Source organism: Phyllobates terribilis, unplaced genomic scaffold, assembly GCF_046119375.1.
Source record: "Phyllobates terribilis strain yellow unplaced genomic scaffold, ASM4611937v1 Scaffold_2__4_contigs__length_985480577, whole genome shotgun sequence".
In the NCBI taxonomy this organism is placed as follows: domain Eukaryota; kingdom Metazoa; phylum Chordata; class Amphibia; order Anura; family Dendrobatidae; genus Phyllobates; species Phyllobates terribilis.
This window is the reverse complement of record NW_027362762.1, coordinates 547,704,154-547,726,145: the sequence shown is the minus strand read 5'-3', so window position 1 is coordinate 547,726,145 and position 21,992 is coordinate 547,704,154. Positions and strand designations below refer to the sequence as shown.

At 42.1% G+C, this 21,992-nt stretch overlaps 1 protein-coding gene across 6 annotated transcripts in view; it reads left to right on the top strand.

Moving 5' to 3' along the window:
• The window catches only part of HIVEP3 (HIVEP zinc finger 3), a 388,269-nt gene that overhangs the window by 298,558 nt on the left and 67,719 nt on the right, over nucleotides 1-21,992 (top strand). For 2 of the 6 annotated variants that reach the window (XM_073666397.1, XM_073666395.1), the window contains exon 3: nucleotides 21,175-21,211. The exons of the other annotated variants lie outside the window; for them this stretch is intronic. The gene's annotated coding sequence lies outside the window, so the exon portion shown is untranslated. The remainder of the gene's footprint in view (nucleotides 1-21,174; nucleotides 21,212-21,992) is intronic. 6 annotated transcript variants of the gene reach the window in all.

The following is a 21,992-nucleotide window of genomic DNA, read 5'->3' as shown; positions in this document are numbered from 1 at the left end:
TGCTCCACATAGTACAGTATGATTGCCCCACATAGTACTGTATGATTGCCCCACATAGTACAGTATGATTGATCCACATAGTACAGTATGATGGCCCCACATAGTACTGTATGATGGCCCCACATAGTATAGTATGATGGCCCCACATAGTACTGTATGATGGCCCCACATAGTACAGTATGATTGCTCCACATAGTACAGTATGATTGCTCCACATAGTACAGTATGATTGCCCCACATAGTATAGTATGATTGCTCCACATAGTACAGTATGGTTGATCCACATAGTACAGTATGATGGCCCCACATAGTACTGTATGATGGCCCCACATAGTACAGTATGATTGCTCCACATAGTACAGTATGATTGCCCCACATAGTACAGTATGATTGCCCCACATAGTACTGTATGATTGCTCCACATAGTACAGTATGATTGCCCCACATAGTATAGTATGATTGCTCCACATAGTACAGTATGATTGCTCCACATAGTATAGTATGATGGCCCCACATAGTATAGTATGATTGCCCCACATAGTACTGTATGATTGCTCCACATAGTACAGTATGATTGCTCCACATAGTATAGTATGATTGCCCCACATAGTACTGTATGATTGCTCCACATAGTACAGTATGATTGCTCCACATAGTATAGTATGATTGCTCCACATAGTACAGTATGATTGCTCCACATAGTACATTATGATTGCTCCACATAGTACTGTATGATTGCTCCACATAGTACAGTATGATTGCTCCACATAGTACAGTATGATTGCTCCACATAGTATAGTATGATTGCTCCACATAGTACATTATGATTGCTCCACATAGTACAGTATGATTGCCCCACATAGTACAGTATGATTGCTCCACATAGTATAGTATGATTGCCCCACATAGTACAGTATGATTGCTCCACATAGTACAGTATGATTGCCCCACATAGTACTGTATGATTGCTCCACATAGTACAGTATGATTGCCCCACATAGTATAGTATGATTGCCCCACATAGTACTGTATGATTGCTCCACATAGTACAGTATGATTGCTCCACATAGTATAGTATGATGGCCCCACATAGTACAGTATGATTGCCCCACATAGTACTGTATGATTGCTCCACATAGTACAGTATGATTGCCCCACATAGTATAGTATGATTGCCCCACATAGTACTGTATGATTGCTCCACATAGTACAGTATGATTGCTCCACATAGTATAGTATGATGGCCCCACATAGTACAGTATGATTGCTCCACATAGTATAGTATGATGGCCCCACATAGTACAGTATGATTGCTCCACATAGTATAGTATGATGGCCCCACATAGTACAGTATGATGGCTCCACATAGTATAGTATGATTGCCCCACATAGTACAGTATGATTGCTCCACATAGTACTGTATGATTGCTCCACATAGTACAGTATGATTGCTCCACATAGTACAGTATGATTGCTCCACATAGTATAGTATGATGGCCCCACATAGTACAGTATGATGGCCCCACATAGTACAGTATGATTGCTCCACATAGTACAGTATGATTGCTCCACATAGTACAGTATGATTGCTCCACATAGTATAGTATGATGGCCCCACATAGTACTGTATGATGGCCCCACATAGTACAGTATGATTGCTCCACATAGTACAGTATGATTGCTCCACATAGTACAGTATGATTGCTCCACATAGTACTGTATGATGGCCCCACATAGTACTGTATGATGGCCCCACATAGTACAGTATGATTGCTCCACATAGTACAGTATGATTGCCCCACATAGTACTGTATGATGGCCCCACATAGTACAGTATGATTGCTCCACATAGTACAGTATGATTGCTCCACATAGTACAGTATGATTGCTCCACATAGTACAGTATGATTGCTCCACATAGTACAGTATGATGGCCCCACATAGTACTGTATGATGGCCCCACATAGTACAGTATGATTGCTCCACATACTACAGTATGATTGCCCCACATAGTACAGTATGATTGCTCCACATAGTACAGTATGATTGCTCCACATATTACAGTATGATTGCTCCACATAGTATAGTATGATTGCTCCACATATTACAGTATGATTGCTCCACATAGTATAGTATGATTGCTCCACATAGTACAGTATGATGGCCCCACATAGTACAGTATGATTGCCCCACATAGTACAGTATGATTGCTCCACATAGTACAGTATGATTGCTCCACATAGTACAGTATGATTGCCCCACATAGTATAGTATGATTGCCCCACATAGTACAGTATGATTGCTCCACATAGTACAGTATGATTGCCCCACATAGTACAGTATGATTGCCCCACATAGTATAGTATGATGGCCCCACATAGTACAGTATGATTGCTCCACATAGTACAGTGTGATGGCCCCACATAGTACAGTGTGATGGCCCCACATAGTATAGTATGATTGCCCCATATAGTACAGTATGATTGCCCCACATAGTATAGTATGATGGCCCCACATAGTACAGTATGATGGCCCCACATAGTACAGTATGATTGCTCCACATAGTACAGTATGATTGCCCCACATAGTATAGTATGATGGCCCCACATAATACTGTATGATGGCCCCACATAGTACAGTATTATGGCCCCACATAGTACAGTATGATGGCCCCACATAATACTGTATGATGGCCCCACATAGTACAGTATGATTGCCCCACATAGTATAGTATGATGGCCCCACATAGTACAGTATGATGGCCCCACATAGTACAGTATGATGGCCCCACATAGTATAGTATGATGGCCCCACATAATACTGTATGATGGCCCCACATAGTACAGTATGATTGCCCCACATAGTATAGTATGATGGCCCCACATAGTACAGTATGATGGCCCCACATAGTACAGTATAATTGCTCCACATAGTACAGTATGATTGCCCCACATAGTATAGTATGATGGCCCCACATAATACTGTATGATGGCCCCACATAGTACAGTATGATGGCCCCACATAGTACAGTATGATGGCCCCACATAGTATAGTATGATTGCTCCACATAGTACAGTATGATTGCCCCACATAGTATAGTATGATTGCTCCACATAGTATAGTATGATTGCCCCACATAGTACAGTATGATTGCTCCACATAGTACAGTATGATTGCTCCACATAGTACAGTATGATTGCTCCACATAGTATAGTATGATTGCTCCACATAGTACAGTATGATTGCTCCACATAGTATAGTATGATTGCCCCACATAGTACAGTATGATTGCCCCACATAGTACAGTATGATTGCCCCACATAGTATAGTATGATTGCCCCACATAGTACAGTATGATGGCCCCACATAGTACAGTATGATGGCCCCACATAGTACTGTATGATTGCTCCACATAGTACAGTATGATGGCCCCACATAGTACTGTATGATTGCCCCACATAGTACAGTATGATTGCTCCACATAGTACAGTATGATTGCCCCACATAGTACTGTATGATGGCCCCACATAGTATAGTATGATGGCCCCACATAGTACTGTATGATGGCCCCACATAGTACAGTATGATTGCTCCACATAGTACAGTATGATTGCCCCACATAGTACAGTATGATTGCCCCACATAGTACAGTATGATTGCTCCACATAGTACAGTATGATTGCTCCACATAGTATAGTATGATTGCCCCACATAGTACTGTATGATTGCTCCACATAGTACAGTATGATTGCTCCACATAGTATAGTATGATTGCTCCACATAGTATAGTATGATTGCTCCACATAGTACAGTATGATTGCTCCACATAGTACAGTATGATTGCTCCACATAGTATAGTATGATTGTTCCACATAGTACAGTATGATTGCCCCACATAGTATAGTATGATGGCCCCACATAGTACAGTATGATTGCCCCACATAGTATAGTATGATTGCCCCACATAGTACAGTATGATGGCCCCACATAGTACTGTATGATTGCTCCACATAGTACAGTATGATGGCCCCACATAGTACTGTATGATTGCCCCACATAGTACAGTATGATTGCTCCACATAGTACAGTATGATGGCCCCACATAGTACTGTATGATGGCCCCACATAGTATAGTATGATGGCCCCACATAGTACTGTATGATGGCCCCACATAGTACAGTATGATTGTTCCACATAGTACAGTATGATTGCCCCACATAGTATAGTATGATTGCCCCACATAGTACAGTATGATTGCTCCACATAGTACAGTATGATTGCTCCACATAGTATAGTATGATTGCCCCACATAGTACTGTATGATTGCTCCACATAGTACAGTATGATTGCTCCACATAGTATAGTATGATTGCTCCACATAGTATAGTATGATTGCTCCACATAGTACAGTATGATTGCTCCACATAGTACTGTATGATTGCTCCACATAGTACAGTATGATTGCTCCACATAGTACTGTATGATTGCTCCACATAGTATAGTATGATTGCCCCACATAGTACAGTATGATTGCCCCACATAGTACTGTATGATTGCTCCACATAGTATAGTATGATTGCCCCACATAGTACTGTATGATTGCTCCACATAGTACAGTATGATTGCTCCACATAGTACAGTATGATTGCTCCACATAGTATAGTATGATGGCCCCACATAGTACAGTATGATTGCTCCACATAGTATAGTATGATGGCCCCACATAGTACAGTATGATTGCTCCACATAGTACAGTATGATTGCTCCACATAGTATAGTATGATTGCCCCACATAGTACTGTATGATTGCTCCACATAGTACAGTATGATTGCTCCACATAGTACAGTATGATTGCTCCACATAGTATAGTATGATGGCCCCACATAGTACAGTATGATGGCCCCACATAGTACAGTATGATTGCTCCACATAGTACAGTATGATTGCTCTACATAGTACAGTATGATTGCCCCACATAGTACAGTATGATGGCCCCACATAGTTCAGTATGATGGCCCCACATAGTACTGTATGATGGCCCCACATAGTACTGTATGATGGCCCCACATAGTACAGTATGATTGCTCCACATAGTACAGTATGATTGCCCCACATAGTATAGTATGATTGCTCCACATAGTACTGTATGATTGCTCCACATAGTACAGTATGATTGCTCCACATAGTACAGTATGATTGTCCCACATAGTACAGTATGATTGCTCCACATAGTATAGTATGATTGCTCCACATAGTACAGTATGATTGCCCCACATAGTATAGTATGATGGCCCCACATAATACTGTATGATGGCCCCACATAGTACAGTATGATTGCCCCACATAGTATAGTATGATGGCCCCACATAGTACAGTATGATGGCCCCACATAGTACAGTATAATTGCTCCACATAGTACAGTATGATTGCCCCACATAGTATAGTATGATGGCCCCACATAATACTGTATGATGGCCCCACATAGTACAGTATGATGGCCCCACATAGTACAGTATGATGGCCCCACATAGTATAGTATGATTGCTCCACATAGTACAGTATGATTGCCCCACATAGTATAGTATGATTGCTCCACATAGTATAGTATGATTGCCCCACATAGTACAGTATGATTGCTCCACATAGTACAGTATGATTGCTCCACATAGTACAGTATGATTGCTCCACATAGTATAGTATGATTGCTCCACATAGTACAGTATGATTGCTCCACATAGTATAGTATGATTGCCCCACATAGTACAGTATGATTGCCCCACATAGTACAGTATGATTGCCCCACATAGTATAGTATGATTGCCCCACATAGTACAGTATGATGGCCCCACATAGTACAGTATGATGGCCCCACATAGTACTGTATGATTGCTCCACATAGTACAGTATGATGGCCCCACATAGTACTGTATGATTGCCCCACATAGTACAGTATGATTGCTCCACATAGTACAGTATGATTGCCCCACATAGTACTGTATGATGGCCCCACATAGTATAGTATGATGGCCCCACATAGTACTGTATGATGGCCCCACATAGTACAGTATGATTGCTCCACATAGTACAGTATGATTGCCCCACATAGTACAGTATGATTGCCCCACATAGTACAGTATGATTGCTCCACATAGTACAGTATGATTGCTCCACATAGTATAGTATGATTGCCCCACATAGTACTGTATGATTGCTCCACATAGTACAGTATGATTGCTCCACATAGTATAGTATGATTGCTCCACATAGTATAGTATGATTGCTCCACATAGTACAGTATGATTGCTCCACATAGTACAGTATGATTGCTCCACATAGTATAGTATGATTGTTCCACATAGTACAGTATGATTGCCCCACATAGTATAGTATGATGGCCCCACATAGTACAGTATGATTGCCCCACATAGTATAGTATGATTGCCCCACATAGTACAGTATGATGGCCCCACATAGTACTGTATGATTGCTCCACATAGTACAGTATGATGGCCCCACATAGTACTGTATGATTGCCCCACATAGTACAGTATGATTGCTCCACATAGTACAGTATGATGGCCCCACATAGTACTGTATGATGGCCCCACATAGTATAGTATGATGGCCCCACATAGTACTGTATGATGGCCCCACATAGTACAGTATGATTGTTCCACATAGTACAGTATGATTGCCCCACATAGTATAGTATGATTGCCCCACATAGTACAGTATGATTGCTCCACATAGTACAGTATGATTGCTCCACATAGTATAGTATGATTGCCCCACATAGTACTGTATGATTGCTCCACATAGTACAGTATGATTGCTCCACATAGTATAGTATGATTGCTCCACATAGTATAGTATGATTGCTCCACATAGTACAGTATGATTGCTCCACATAGTACTGTATGATTGCTCCACATAGTACAGTATGATTGCTCCACATAGTACTGTATGATTGCTCCACATAGTATAGTATGATTGCCCCACATAGTACAGTATGATTGCCCCACATAGTACTGTATGATTGCTCCACATAGTATAGTATGATTGCCCCACATAGTACTGTATGATTGCTCCACATAGTACAGTATGATTGCTCCACATAGTACAGTATGATTGCTCCACATAGTATAGTATGATGGCCCCACATAGTACAGTATGATTGCTCCACATAGTATAGTATGATGGCCCCACATAGTACAGTATGATTGCTCCACATAGTACAGTATGATTGCTCCACATAGTATAGTATGATTGCCCCACATAGTACTGTATGATTGCTCCACATAGTACAGTATGATTGCTCCACATAGTACAGTATGATTGCTCCACATAGTATAGTATGATGGCCCCACATAGTACAGTATGATGGCCCCACATAGTACAGTATGATTGCTCCACATAGTACAGTATGATTGCTCTACATAGTACAGTATGATTGCCCCACATAGTACAGTATGATGGCCCCACATAGTTCAGTATGATGGCCCCACATAGTACTGTATGATGGCCCCACATAGTACTGTATGATGGCCCCACATAGTACAGTATGATTGCTCCACATAGTACAGTATGATTGCCCCACATAGTATAGTATGATTGCTCCACATAGTACTGTATGATTGCTCCACATAGTACAGTATGATTGCTCCACATAGTACAGTATGATTGCCCCACATAGTACAGTATGATTGCTCCACATAGTATAGTATGATTGCTCCACATAGTACAGTATGATTGCCCCACATAGTACAGTATGATTGCTCCACATAGTACAGTATGATTGCTCCACATAGTACAGTATGATTGCTCCACATAGTATAGTATGATTGCTCCACATAGTACAGTATGGCCCCACATAGTACAGTATGATTGCTCCACATAGTACAGTGTGATGGCCCCACATAGTACAGTATGATTGCTCCACATAGTATAGCGTGATGGCCCCACATAGTACAGTGTGATGGCCCCACATAGTATAGTATGATTGCCCCATATAGTACAGTATGATTGCCCCACATAGTATAGTATGATGGCCCCACATAGTACAGTATGATGGCCCCACATAGTACAGTATGATTGCTCCACATAGTACAGTATGATTGCCCCACATAGTATAGTATGATTGCCCCACATAATACTGTATGATGGCCCCACATAGTTCAGTATGATTGCTCCACATAGTACAGTATGATTGCCCCACATAGTACAGTATGATTGCCCCACATAGTACAGTATGATTGCCCCACATAGTACAGTGTGATGGCCCCACATAGTACAGTATGATGGCCCCACATAGTACTGTATGATTGCTCCACATAGTACAGTATGATGGTCCCACATAGTACTGTATGATTGCCCCACATAGTACAGTATGATTGCTCCACATAGTACAGTATGATGGCCCCACATAGTACTGTATGATGGCCCCACATAGTATAGTATGATGGCCCCACATAGTACTGTATGATGGCCCCACATAGTACAGTATGATTGCTCCACATAGTACAGTATGATTGCCCCACATAGTATAGTATGATGGCCCCACATAGTACTGTATGATGGCCCCACATAGTACAGTATGATTGCTCCACATAGTACAGTATGATTGCCCCACATAGTATAGTATGATGGCCCCACATAGTACAGTATGATTGCTCCACATAGTACAGTATGATGGCCCCACATAGTACTGTATGATGGCCCCACATAGTATAGTATGATGGCCCCACATAGTACTGTATGATGGCCCCACATAGTACAGTATGATTGCTCCACATAGTACAGTATGATTGCCCCACATAGTATAGTATGATGGCCCCACATAGTACAGTATGATGGCCCCACATAGTACAGTATGATGGCCCCACATAGTACTGTATGATTGCTCCACATAGTACAGTATGATGGCCCCACATAGTACTGTATGATTGCTCCACATAGTACAGTATGATGGCCCCACATAGTACTGTATGATGGCCCCACATAGTATAGTATGATGGCCCCACATAGTATAGTATGATGGCCCCACATAGTACAGTATGATTGCCCCACATAGTATAGTATGATGGCCCCACATAGTACAGTATGATTGCCCCACATAGTATAGTATGATGGCCCCACATAGTACAGTATGATTGCCCCACATAGTATAGTATGATGGCCCCACATAGTACAGTATGATTGCCCCACATAATATAGTATGATGGCCCCACATAGTACAGTATGATTGCCCCACATAGTACAGTATGATTGCCCCACATAGTATAGTATGATGGCCCCACATAGTACAGTATGATTGCCCCACATAGTATAGTATGATGGCTCCACATAGTACAGTATGATTGCCCCACATAGTATAGTATGATGGCCCCACATAGTACAGTATGATTGCCCCACATAGTACAGTATGATTGCCCCACATAGTACTGTATGATTGCTCCACATAGTACAGTATGATGGCCCCACATAGTACAGTATGATTGCCCCACATAGTATAGTATGATGGCCCCACATAGTTCAGTATGATTGCTCCACATAGTACAGTATGATTGCCCCACATAGTATAGTATGATGGCCCCACATAGTACAGTATGATGGCCCCACATAGTACAGTATGATAGCCCCACATAGTATAGTATGATGGCCCCACATAGTACAGTATGATTGCCCCACATAGTATAGTATGATGGCCCCACATAGTACTGTATGATTGCTCCACATAGTACAGTATGATAGCCCCACATAGTATAGTATGATGGCCCCACATAGTACAGTATGATTGATCCACATAGTACAGTATGATTGCTCCACATAGTACAGTATGATTGCTCCACATAGTACTGTATGATTGCTCCACATAGTATAGTATGATTGCCCCACATAGTACAGTATGATTGCCCCACATAGTACTGTATGATTGCTCCACATAGTATAGTATGATTGCCCCACATAGTACTGTATGATTGCTCCACATAGTACAGTATGATTGCTCCACATAGTACAGTATGATTGCTCCACATAGTATAGTATGATGGCCCCACATAGTACAGTATGATTGCTCCACATAGTATAGTATGATGGCCCCACATAGTACAGTATGATTGCTCCACATAGTACAGTATGATTGCTCCACATAGTATAGTATGATTGCCCCACATAGTACTGTATGATTGCTCCACATAGTACAGTATGATTGCTCCACATAGTACAGTATGATTGCTCCACATAGTATAGTATGATGGCCCCACATAGTACAGTATGATGGCCCCACATAGTACAGTATGATTTCTCCACATAGTACAGTATGATTGCTCTACATAATACAGTATGATTGCCCCACATAGTACAGTATGATGGCCCCACATAGTTCAGTATGATGGCCCCACATAGTACTGTATGATGGCCCCACATAGTACTGTATGATGGCCCCACATAGTACAGTATGATTGCTCCACATAGTACAGTATGATTGCCCCACATAGTATAGTATGATTGCTCCACATAGTACTGTATGATTGCTCCACATAGTACAGTATGATTGCTCCACATAGTACAGTATGATTGCCCCACATAGTACAGTATGATTGCTCCACATAGTATAGTATGATTGCTCCACATAGTACAGTATGATTGCCCCACATAGTACAGTATGATTGCTCCACATAGTACAGTATGATTGCTCCACATAGTACAGTATGATTGCTCCACATAGTATAGTATGATTGCTCCACATAGTACAGTATGATGGCCTCACATAGTACAGTATGATTGCCCCACATAGTACAGTATGATTGCTCCACATAGTACAGTATGATTGCCCCACATAGTATAGTATGATTGCCCCACATAGTACAGTATGATTGCTCCACATAGTACAGTATGATTGCCCCACATAGTACAGTATGATTGCCCCACATAGTATAATATGATGGCCCCACATAGTACAGTATGATTGCTCCACATAGTACAGTGTGATGGCCCCACATAGTACAGTATGATTGCTCCACATAGTATAGTATGATTGCTCCACATAGTACAGTATGATGGCCTCACATAGTACAGTATGATTGCTCCACATAGTACAGTATGATTGCTCCACATAGTACAGTATGATTGCCCCACATAGTATAGTATGATTGCTCCACATAGTACTGTATGATTGCTCCACATAGTACAGTATGATTGCTCCACATAGTACAGTATGATTGCCCCACATAGTACAGTATGATTGCTCCACATAGTATAGTATGATTGCTCCACATAGTACAGTATGATTGCCCCACATAGTACAGTATGATTGCTCCACATAGTACAGTATGATTGCCCCACATAGTATAGTATGATTGCCCCACATAGTACAGTATGATTGCTCCACATAGTACAGTATGATTGCCCCACATAGTACAGTATGATTGCCCCACATAGTATAATATGATGGCCCCACATAGTACAGTATGATTGCTCCACATAGTATAGCGTGATGGCCCCACATAGTACAGTGTGATGGCCCCACATAGTATAGTATGATTGCCCCATATAGTACAGTATGATTGCCCCACATAGTATAGTATGATGGCCCCACATAGTACAGTATGATGGCCCCACATAGTACAGTATGATTGCTCCACATAGTACAGTATGATTGCCCCACATAGTATAGTATGATTGCCCCACATAATACTGTATGATGGCCCCACATAGTTCAGTATGATTGCTCCACATAGTACAGTATGATTGCCCCACATAGTACAGTATGATTGCCCCACATAGTACAGTATGATTGCCCCACATAGTACAGTATGATTGCCCCACATAGTACAGTATGATGGCCCCACATAGTACAGTATGATGGCCCCACATAGTACTGTATGATTGCTCCACATAGTACAGTATGATGGTCCCACATAGTACTGTATGATTGCCCCACATAGTACAGTATGATTGCTCCACATAGTACAGTATGATGGCCCCACATAGTACTGTATGATGGCCCCACATAGTATAGTATGATGGCCCCACATAGTACTGTATGATGGCCCCACATAGTACAGTATGATTGCTCCACATAGTACAGTATGATTGCCCCACATAGTATAGTATGATGGCCCCACATAGTACTGTATGATGGCCCCACATAGTACAGTATGATTGCTCCACATAGTACAGTATGATTGCCCCACATAGTATAGTATGATGGCCCCACATAGTACAGTATGATTGCTCCACATAGTACAGTATGATGGCCCCACATAGTACTGTATGATGGCCCCACATAGTATAGTATGATGGCCCCACATAGTACTGTATGATGGCCCCACATAGTACAGTATGATTGCTCCACATAGTACAGTATGATTGCCCCACATAGTATAGTATGATGGCCCCACATAGTACTGTATGATGGCCCCACATAGTATAGTATGATGGCCCCACATAGTACAGTATGATTGCCCCACATAGTACAGTATGATGGCCCCACATAGTACTGTATGATTGCTCCACATAGTACAGTATGATGGCCCCACATAGTACTGTATGATTGCTCCACATAGTACAGTATGATGGCCCCACATAGTACTGTATGATGGCCCCACATAGTATAGTATGATGGCCCCACATAGTATAGTATGATGGCCCCACATAGTACAGTATGATTGCCCCACATAGTATAGTATGATGGCCCCACATAGTACAGTATGATTGCCCCACATAGTATAGTATGATGGCCCCACATAGTACAGTATGATTGCCCCACATAGTATAGTATGATGGCCCCACATAGTACAGTATGATTGCCCCACATAATATAGTATGATGGCCCCACATAGTACAGTATGATTGCCCCACATAGTACAGTATGATTGCCCCACATAGTATAGTATGATGGCCCCACATAGTACAGTATGATTGCCCCACATAGTATAGTATGATGGCTCCACATAGTACAGTATGATTGCCCCACATAGTATAGTATGATGGCCCCACATAGTACAGTATGATTGCCCCACATAGTACAGTATGATTGCCCCACATAGTACTGTATGATTGCTCCACATAGTACAGTATGATGGCCCCACATAGTACAGTATGATTGCCCCACATAGTATAGTATGATGGCCCCACATAGTTCAGTATGATTGCTCCACATAGTACAGTATGATTGCCCCACATAGTATAGTATGATGGCCCCACATAGTACAGTATGATGGCCCCACATAGTACAGTATGATAGCCCCACATAGTATAGTATGATGGCCCCACATAGTACAGTATGATTGCCCCACATAGTATAGTATGATGGCCCCACATAGTACTGTATGATTGCTCCACATAGTACAGTATGATAGCCCCACATAGTATAGTATGATGGCCCCACATAGTACAGTATGATTGATCCACATAGTACAGTATGATTGCTCCACATAGTACAGTATGATTGCTCCACATAGTACAGTATGATTGCTCCACATAGTACAGTATGATTGCCCCACATAGTACAGTATGATTGCTCCACATAGTACAGTATGATTGCCCCACATAGTACAGTATGATTGCTCCACATAGTACAGTATGATTGCTCCACATAGTACAGTATGATTGCTCCACATAGTACAGTATGATTGCTCCACATAGTACAGTATGATTGCTCCACATAGTATAGTATGATGGCCCCACATAGTATAGTATGATGGCCCCACATAGTACAGTATGATTGATCCACATAGTACAGTATGATTGCTCCACATAGTACTGTATGATTGCTCCACATAGTACAGTATGATAGCCCCACATAGTATAGTATGATGGCCCCACATAGTACAGTATGATTGATCCACATAGTACAGTATGATTGCTCCACATAGTACAGTATGATTGCCCCACATAGTACAGTATGATTGCCCCACATAGTACAGTATGATTGCCCCACATAGTACAGTATGATGGCCCCACATAGTACAGTATGATGGCCCCACATAGTACTGTATGATTGCTCCACATAGTACAGTATGATGGTCCCACATAGTACTGTATGATTGCCCCACATAGTACAGTATGATTGCTCCACATAGTACAGTATGATGGCCCCACATAGTACTGTATGATGGCCCCACATAGTATAGTATGATGGCCCCACATAGTACTGTATGATGGCCCCACATAGTACAGTATGATTGCTCCACATAGTACAGTATGATTGCCCCACATAGTATAGTATGATGGCCCCACATAGTACTGTATGATGGCCCCACATAGTACAGTATGATTGCTCCACATAGTACAGTATGATTGCCCCACATAGTATAGTATGATGGCCCCACATAGTACAGTATGATTGCTCCACATAGTACAGTATGATGGCCCCACATAGTACTGTATGATGGCCCCACATAGTATAGTATGATGGCCCCACATAGTACTGTATGATGGCCCCACATAGTACAGTATGATTGCTCCACATAGTACAGTATGATTGCCCCACATAGTATAGTATGATGGCCCCACATAGTACAGTATGATGGCCCCACATAGTACAGTATGATGGCCCCACATAGTACTGTATGATTGCTCCACATAGTACAGTATGATGGCCCCACATAGTACTGTATGATTGCTCCACATAGTACAGTATGATGGCCCCACATAGTACTGTATGATGGCCCCACATAGTATAGTATGATGGCCCCACATAGTATAGTATGATGGCCCCACATAGTACAGTATGATTGCCCCACATAGTATAGTATGATGGCCCCACATAGTACAGTATGATTGCCCCACATAGTATAGTATGATGGCCCCACATAGTATAGTATGATGGCTCCACATAGTACAGTATGATTGCCCCACATAGTATAGTATGATGGCCCCACATAGTACAGTATGATTGCCCCACATAGTACAGTATGATTGCCCCACATAGTACTGTATGATTGCTCCACATAGTACAGTATGATGGCCCCACATAGTACAGTATGATTGCCCCACATAGTATAGTATGATGGCCCCACATAGTTCAGTATGATTGCTCCACATAGTACAGTATGATGGCCCCACATAGTATAGTATGATGGCCCCACATAGTACAGTATGATGGCCCCACATAGTACAGTATGATAGCCCCACATAGTATAGTATGATGGCCCCACATAGTACAGTATGATTGCCCCACATAGTATAGTATGATGGCCCCACATAGTACTGTATGATTGCTCCACATAGTACAGTATGATAGCCCCACATAGTATAGTATGATGGCCCCACATAGTACAGTATGATTGATCCACATAGTACAGTATGATTGCTCCACATAGTACAGTATGATTGCCCCACATAGTACAGTATGATTGCTCCACATAGTACAGTATGATTGCCCCACATAGTACAGTATGATTGCCCCACATAGTATAGTATGATGGCCCCACATAGTACTGTATGATGGCCCCACATAGTACAGTATGATTGCTCCACATAGTACAGTATGATTGCCCCACATAGTATAGTATGATGGCCCCACATAGTACAGTATGATTGCTCCACATAGTACAGTATGATGGCCCCACATAGTACTGTATGATGGCCCCACATAGTATAGTATGATGGCCCCACATAGTACTGTATGATGGCCCCACATAGTACAGTATGATTGCTCCACATAGTACAGTATGATTGCCCCACATAGTATAGTATGATGGCCCCACATAGTACAGTATGATGGCCCCACATAGTACAGTATGATGGCCCCACATAGTACTGTATGATTGCTCCACATAGTACAGTATGATGGCCCCACATAGTACTGTATGATTGCTCCACATAGTACAGTATGATGGCCCCACATAGTATAGTATGATGGCCCCACATAGTATAGTATGATGGCCCCACATAGTACAGTATGATTGCCCCACATAGTATAGTATGATGGCCCCACATAGTACAGTATGATTGCCCCACATAGTATAGTATGATGGCCCCACATAGTACAGTATGATTGCCCCACATAGTATAGTATGATGGCCCCACATAGTACAGTATGATTGCCCCACATAATATAGTATGATGGCCCCACATAGTACAGTATGATTGCCCCACATAGTACAGTATGATTGCCCCACATAGTATAGTATGATGGCCCCACATAGTACAGTATGATTGCCCCACATAGTATAGTATGATGGCTCCACATAGTACAGTATGATTGCCCCACATAGTATAGTATGATGGCCCCACATAGTACAGTATGATTGCCCCACATAGTACAGTATGATTGCCCCACATAGTACTGTATGATTGCTCCACATAGTACAGTATGATGGCCCCACATAGTACAGTATGATTGCCCCACATAGTATAGTATGATGGCCCCACATAGTTCAGTATGATTGCTCCACATAGTACAGTATGATGGCCCCACATAGTATAGTATGATGGCCCCACATAGTACAGTATGATGGCCCCACATAGTACAGTATGATAGCCCCACATAGTATAGTATGATGGCCCCACATAGTACAGTATGATTGCCCCACATAGTATAGTATGATGGCCCCACATAGTACTGTATGATTGCTCCACATAGTACAGTATGATAGCCCCACATAGTATAGTATGATGGCCCCACATAGTACAGTATGATTGATCCACATAGTACAGTATGATTGCTCCACATAGTACAGTATGATTGCTCCACATAGTACAGTATGATTGCTCCACATAGTACAGTATGATTGCCCCACATAGTACAGTATGATTGCTCCACATAGTACAGTATGATTGCCCCACATAGTACAGTATGATTGCTCCACATAGTACAGTATGATTGCTCCACATAGTACAGTATGATTGCTCCACATAGTACAGTATGATTGCTCCACATAGTACAGTATGATTGCTCCACATAGTATAGTATGATGGCCCCACATAGTATAGTATGATGGCCCCACATAGTACAGTATGATTGATCCACATAGTACAGTATGATTGATCCACATAGTACAGTATGATTGCTCCACATAGTACTGTATGATTGCTCCACATAGTACAGTATGATAGCCCCACATAGTATAGTATGATGGCCCCACATAGTACAGTATGATTGATCCACATAGTACAGTATGATTGATCCACATAGTACAGTATGATTGATCCACATAGTACAGTATGATTGCTCCACATAGTACAGTATGATTGCTCCACATAGTACAGTATGATTGCTCCACATAGTACAGTATGATGGCCCCACATAGTACTGTATGATGGCCCCACATAGTACAGTATGATTGCTCCACATAGTACTGTATGATTGCTCCACATAGTACAGTATGATTGCCCCAAATAGTACAGTATGATTGCTCCACATAGTACAGTATGATTGCTCCACATAGTATAGTATGATGGCCCCACATAGTACTGTATGATTGCTCCACATAGTACAGTATGATTGCTCCACATAGTATAGTATGATGGCCCCACATAGTATAGTATGATGGCCCCACATAGTACAGTATGATTGATCCACATAGTACAGTATGATTGATCCACATAGTACAGTATGATTGCTCCACATAGTACTGTATGATTGCTCCACATAGTACAGTATGATAGCCCCACATAGTATAGTATGATGGCCCCACATAGTACAGTATGATTGATCCACATAGTACAGTATGATTGATCCACATAGTACAGTATGATTGCTCCACATAGTACAGTATGATTGCTCCACATAGTACAGTATGATTGCTCCACATAGTACAGTATGATGGCCCCACATAGTACAGTATGATGGCCCCACATAGTACAGTATGATTGCTCCACATAGTACTGTATGATTGCTCCACATAGTACAGTATGATTGCTCCACATAGTACAGTATGATTGCTCCACATAGTATAGTATGATGGCCCCACATAGTACAGTATGATGGCCCCACATAGTACAGTATGATTGCTCCACATAGTACTGTATGATTGCTCCACATAGTACAGTATGATTGCTCCACATAGTACAGTATGATAGCCCCACATAGTATAGTATGATGGCCCCACATAGTACAGTATGATTGATCCACATAGTACAGTATGATTGCTCCACATAGTACAGTATGATTGCTCCACATAGTACAGTATGATTGCTCCACATAGTACAGTATGATTGCTCCACATAGTACAGTATGATGGCCCCACATAGTACAGTATGATGGCCCCACATAGTACAGTATGATTGCTCCACATAGTACTGTATGATTGCTCCACATAGTACAGTATGATTGCTCCACATAGTACAGTATGATTGCTCCACATAGTACAGTATGATTGCTCCACATAGTATAGTATGATTGCCCCACATAGTATAGTATGATGGCCCCACATAGTATTGTATGATGGCCTCACATAGTATAGTGTGATGGCCCCACATAGTATAGTGTGATGGCCCCACATAGTATAGCGTGATGGCCCCACATAGTACAGTATGATGGCCCCACATAGTACAGTGTGATGGCCCCACATAGTATAGTGTGATGGCCCCACATAGTACAGCGTGATGGCCCCACATAGTACAGTTTGATGGCCCCACATAGTATAGCGTGATGGCCCCACATAGTACAGTATGATGGCCCCACATAGTACAGTGTGATGGCCCCACATAGTATAGTATGATGGCCCCACATAGTACAGTGTGATGGCCCCACATAGTATAGTATGATGGCCCCACATAGTACAGTGTGATGGCCCCACATAGTATAGTATGATGGCCCCACATAGTATAGCGTGATTGCCCCACATAGTATAGCGTGATGGCCCCACATAGTACAGTATGATGGCCCCACATAGTATAGTGTGATGGCCCCACATAGTATAGTATGATGGCCCCACATAGTATAGCGTGATGGCCCCACATAGTACAGTGTGATGGCCCCACATAGTATAGTGTGATGGCCCCACATAGTATAGTGTGATGGCCCCACATAGTACTGTTTGATAAAAAAAATATATATATTCACCTTGCTCCCTGCTGCTCTGGCGGGGCTGCTGCTGTGTTGCTAGGGCCACGGGAGAGCAGAGAGCGCGCTCTTTGCTCATAGAACAGGGGGCAGGGTGTATGCATGCAGCGTTCAAGCTGTTGTGCACATAGGTGGCTGGAGCCAGGAACGCGCTGACACCGCTGTGTGTCAGCGCATTCCTGGCTTCAGCTACCTATGTGCGCTGCAGCATTCAAATGATGAACACTGCGTGCCCACGCCTTGCTCCTGGTGATGCCGAACCACCAGAGTAGGAGCAGGCACCCGGAAAATTAAAGGGGCCCGCAGGCGTAAAAATGGGCTGGTGGCACCCCAAGCAGTGCCACACCACGGCCCACCGGGAAAGTGTCCGGAAGGGGAGATTAGCAATCCGGTTAATATGTTAAATACTGCTGTCAATCTCTGACAGCGGCATTTAACATGCACGTGCCGGAAGCGTGTCACAAACCACGCCCATCGGCGCCCCTGTCACATGATCGCGGAGCGCCGATGGATTGACATAACAGCCAGAGGTCAGCAGCAGACCCCCGTGCTTGTCATTACAGATCTGCTATGAGCGCCGCCCTGTGGCCGGCGTTCATAGCAAATGATAACTTCTGCTACACATAGCAGGGCTGAAACATAAGCGATTAGAAGATCGCAGCTCCAAGTCTCCTAAGGAGACTATTGAAGCCAGTAAAAAAACGTTTAAAAAACATTAAACAAATAAAAAAAATATAAAAGTTCAAATCACCCCCCTTTCTCCCCATTCAAAATAATAAAATAGAAAATACACATATTTGGTATCATTGCGTTCAGAATTATCCGATCTATAAATATATAAAAATAATCCGATCGGTGAACTGCGTAAGGAGAAAAAAAATAAAAATGAAAAACTACGTTTTTTTGGTCGCCGCAACATTGCAATAAAATGCAATAACGGGCGATCAAAACATTTGTATCTAGGTCAAAATTGTATCAATTAAAACGTCAGCACAGCGTGCAAAAAATAAGCCCTCTCCCAGATCCCCAAAAATGGAGACGCTACGGGTCTCTTAAAATGGCGCAATCTTTTTTTTTAAAAAACTTTGGATTTGTTTTAACCACTTAAATAAAAAAAGAACCTTTACATGTTTGGGGTCTACGAACTCGTACTGAACTGGAGAATCATAATGGCAGATCAGTTTTAGCATTTAGTGAACATGGTAAAAAATACAGAAAACAATTTTGCAATTTGCACTTGAAATTTTTTTACCGTTTTCCAGTACACTATATGGTAAAATCAATTATGTAGTTCAAAAGTACAACTCATCCTGGTAAAAACAAGCCCTTACATGGCCATATAGACAGTAAAATAGAAAAAGTTATGGCTCTAGGAAGAAGGGGAGCAAAAAACGAAAAAGCAAAAACGGAAAATCCCTAGAAGGAAGAGGTTAAGCCCCATGTATTGCGAAAAAGAGGCAAAAATGATTACAATATTCGAATGAGGAAAATTTTAAGAGCACATGTACTATAAAAGCTGAAAATGTGCCTGGTCTGGAATGGAGTACCATGGCCCTGTCCTGAACTGGTTAAATCTAGTCTTTGGTAGAATTTCTTCCTCCTTTCTGTAAAACCTTCTCCAGCCTTTAGTGATGTCACTGCTGACATTCTCCTGTATCATTTAGAAGTGAAAGCATTTTAGGTGAGAGATGATAACGAAGCGTCATCTAATGCTAATCTGTGCTCCGGCTTACCTGGTCACCTTGGAGTCATAAACAGTATTGCTGGGATGAGAGTGGAGGTGCTGATGACCCAGGAGTGACATTTCATCTCCCCACAACCTTTGTCTTTCTTCCCCCCTCCCTCCTGTGCGCTCTTTCTCTCCAGTGTGACACCCCATGCACCCTTTCTAGTCGATTTCACGCATAACCTTGACTATGTTCTCTACCCAGTGAGCATCAGCCTTGTAGAGCAGGAAATTGTACAAAGTGAGTAAAAAAAAATCTATATAAAAAAGATGCTGGAGCCATAGAAATGATGAGAGGAAGAGGTGGCAGAGATGGAGGGGGAGCTGTGGGCGGACCTCAGATTAGCAATTTCCCCCCTGACATCACGGCCCAAATAAGGAGCTTTGAAATAAACGTGTTATTTTCTTTCATGCTTCCTCCTGACACTGAAGATTGACTGCAGGCAGAGCAGACACAGACAGGGAGCAGGTGAGACATGCTACTTCTTATTTCTTTACCAAGATATTTAGGTTAGAAATGTCATTTGTCGCTTTAAGAAGGGTTAACCCAGCAGGATCCCAGCAGACGGCGTCTTTAAAGGCGCTGTGTGAGTTAAGATTGTAGAGGGGAGGCGGCCGAGGATCCCCCATCTGCTGCAGAATATGGGGGACTGGGCTACCGGGGAAGCCAGAGTTTGTTGTGGTCCAGTGACACTACTATATATTGGTTACTTAGTCGCGAGTGTTGTGACAGCACCACAAGGTTCTGTCTGTCATTTCTTATACTTCGCCTTCTTCATTGTGCCTTTTGTTTATGATTGCTCTTTGTTTTCACGTATCCTTCTTTTTCCCCCGGTTCTAACAGTCTACTTTTCTAGTGTTGTTCATTTAGAGTTTTACTGTAAGTTTTGGTGCATACAACAGTTTTTCTTACATATTTGTGTTCTCAGACACTTTCTGTTGAATTATGTTTTGTTGTTTTTATATAACTGAATTGATTAAAAAGTATATTGCTGTTACATAGTCATTATCTCAATGAAAAGTGAAGAATAGCTACATCGAGTCCTGATATATGTACATATTATAATGAATCTTGATGGAATTGTATATATTTTTGCTCAGACAGCTCCTTAATGCACCATGCACAGGCAGCTATTTTGGCTTTTGTTTCTGCTGTAAATCTTGTAAATGAAATTCTAGTCATTTGTTTTCTTACTATGATTTATAAACTATACTGAATATATCCAATCCAGTTGTGATTGTGAGCTCTT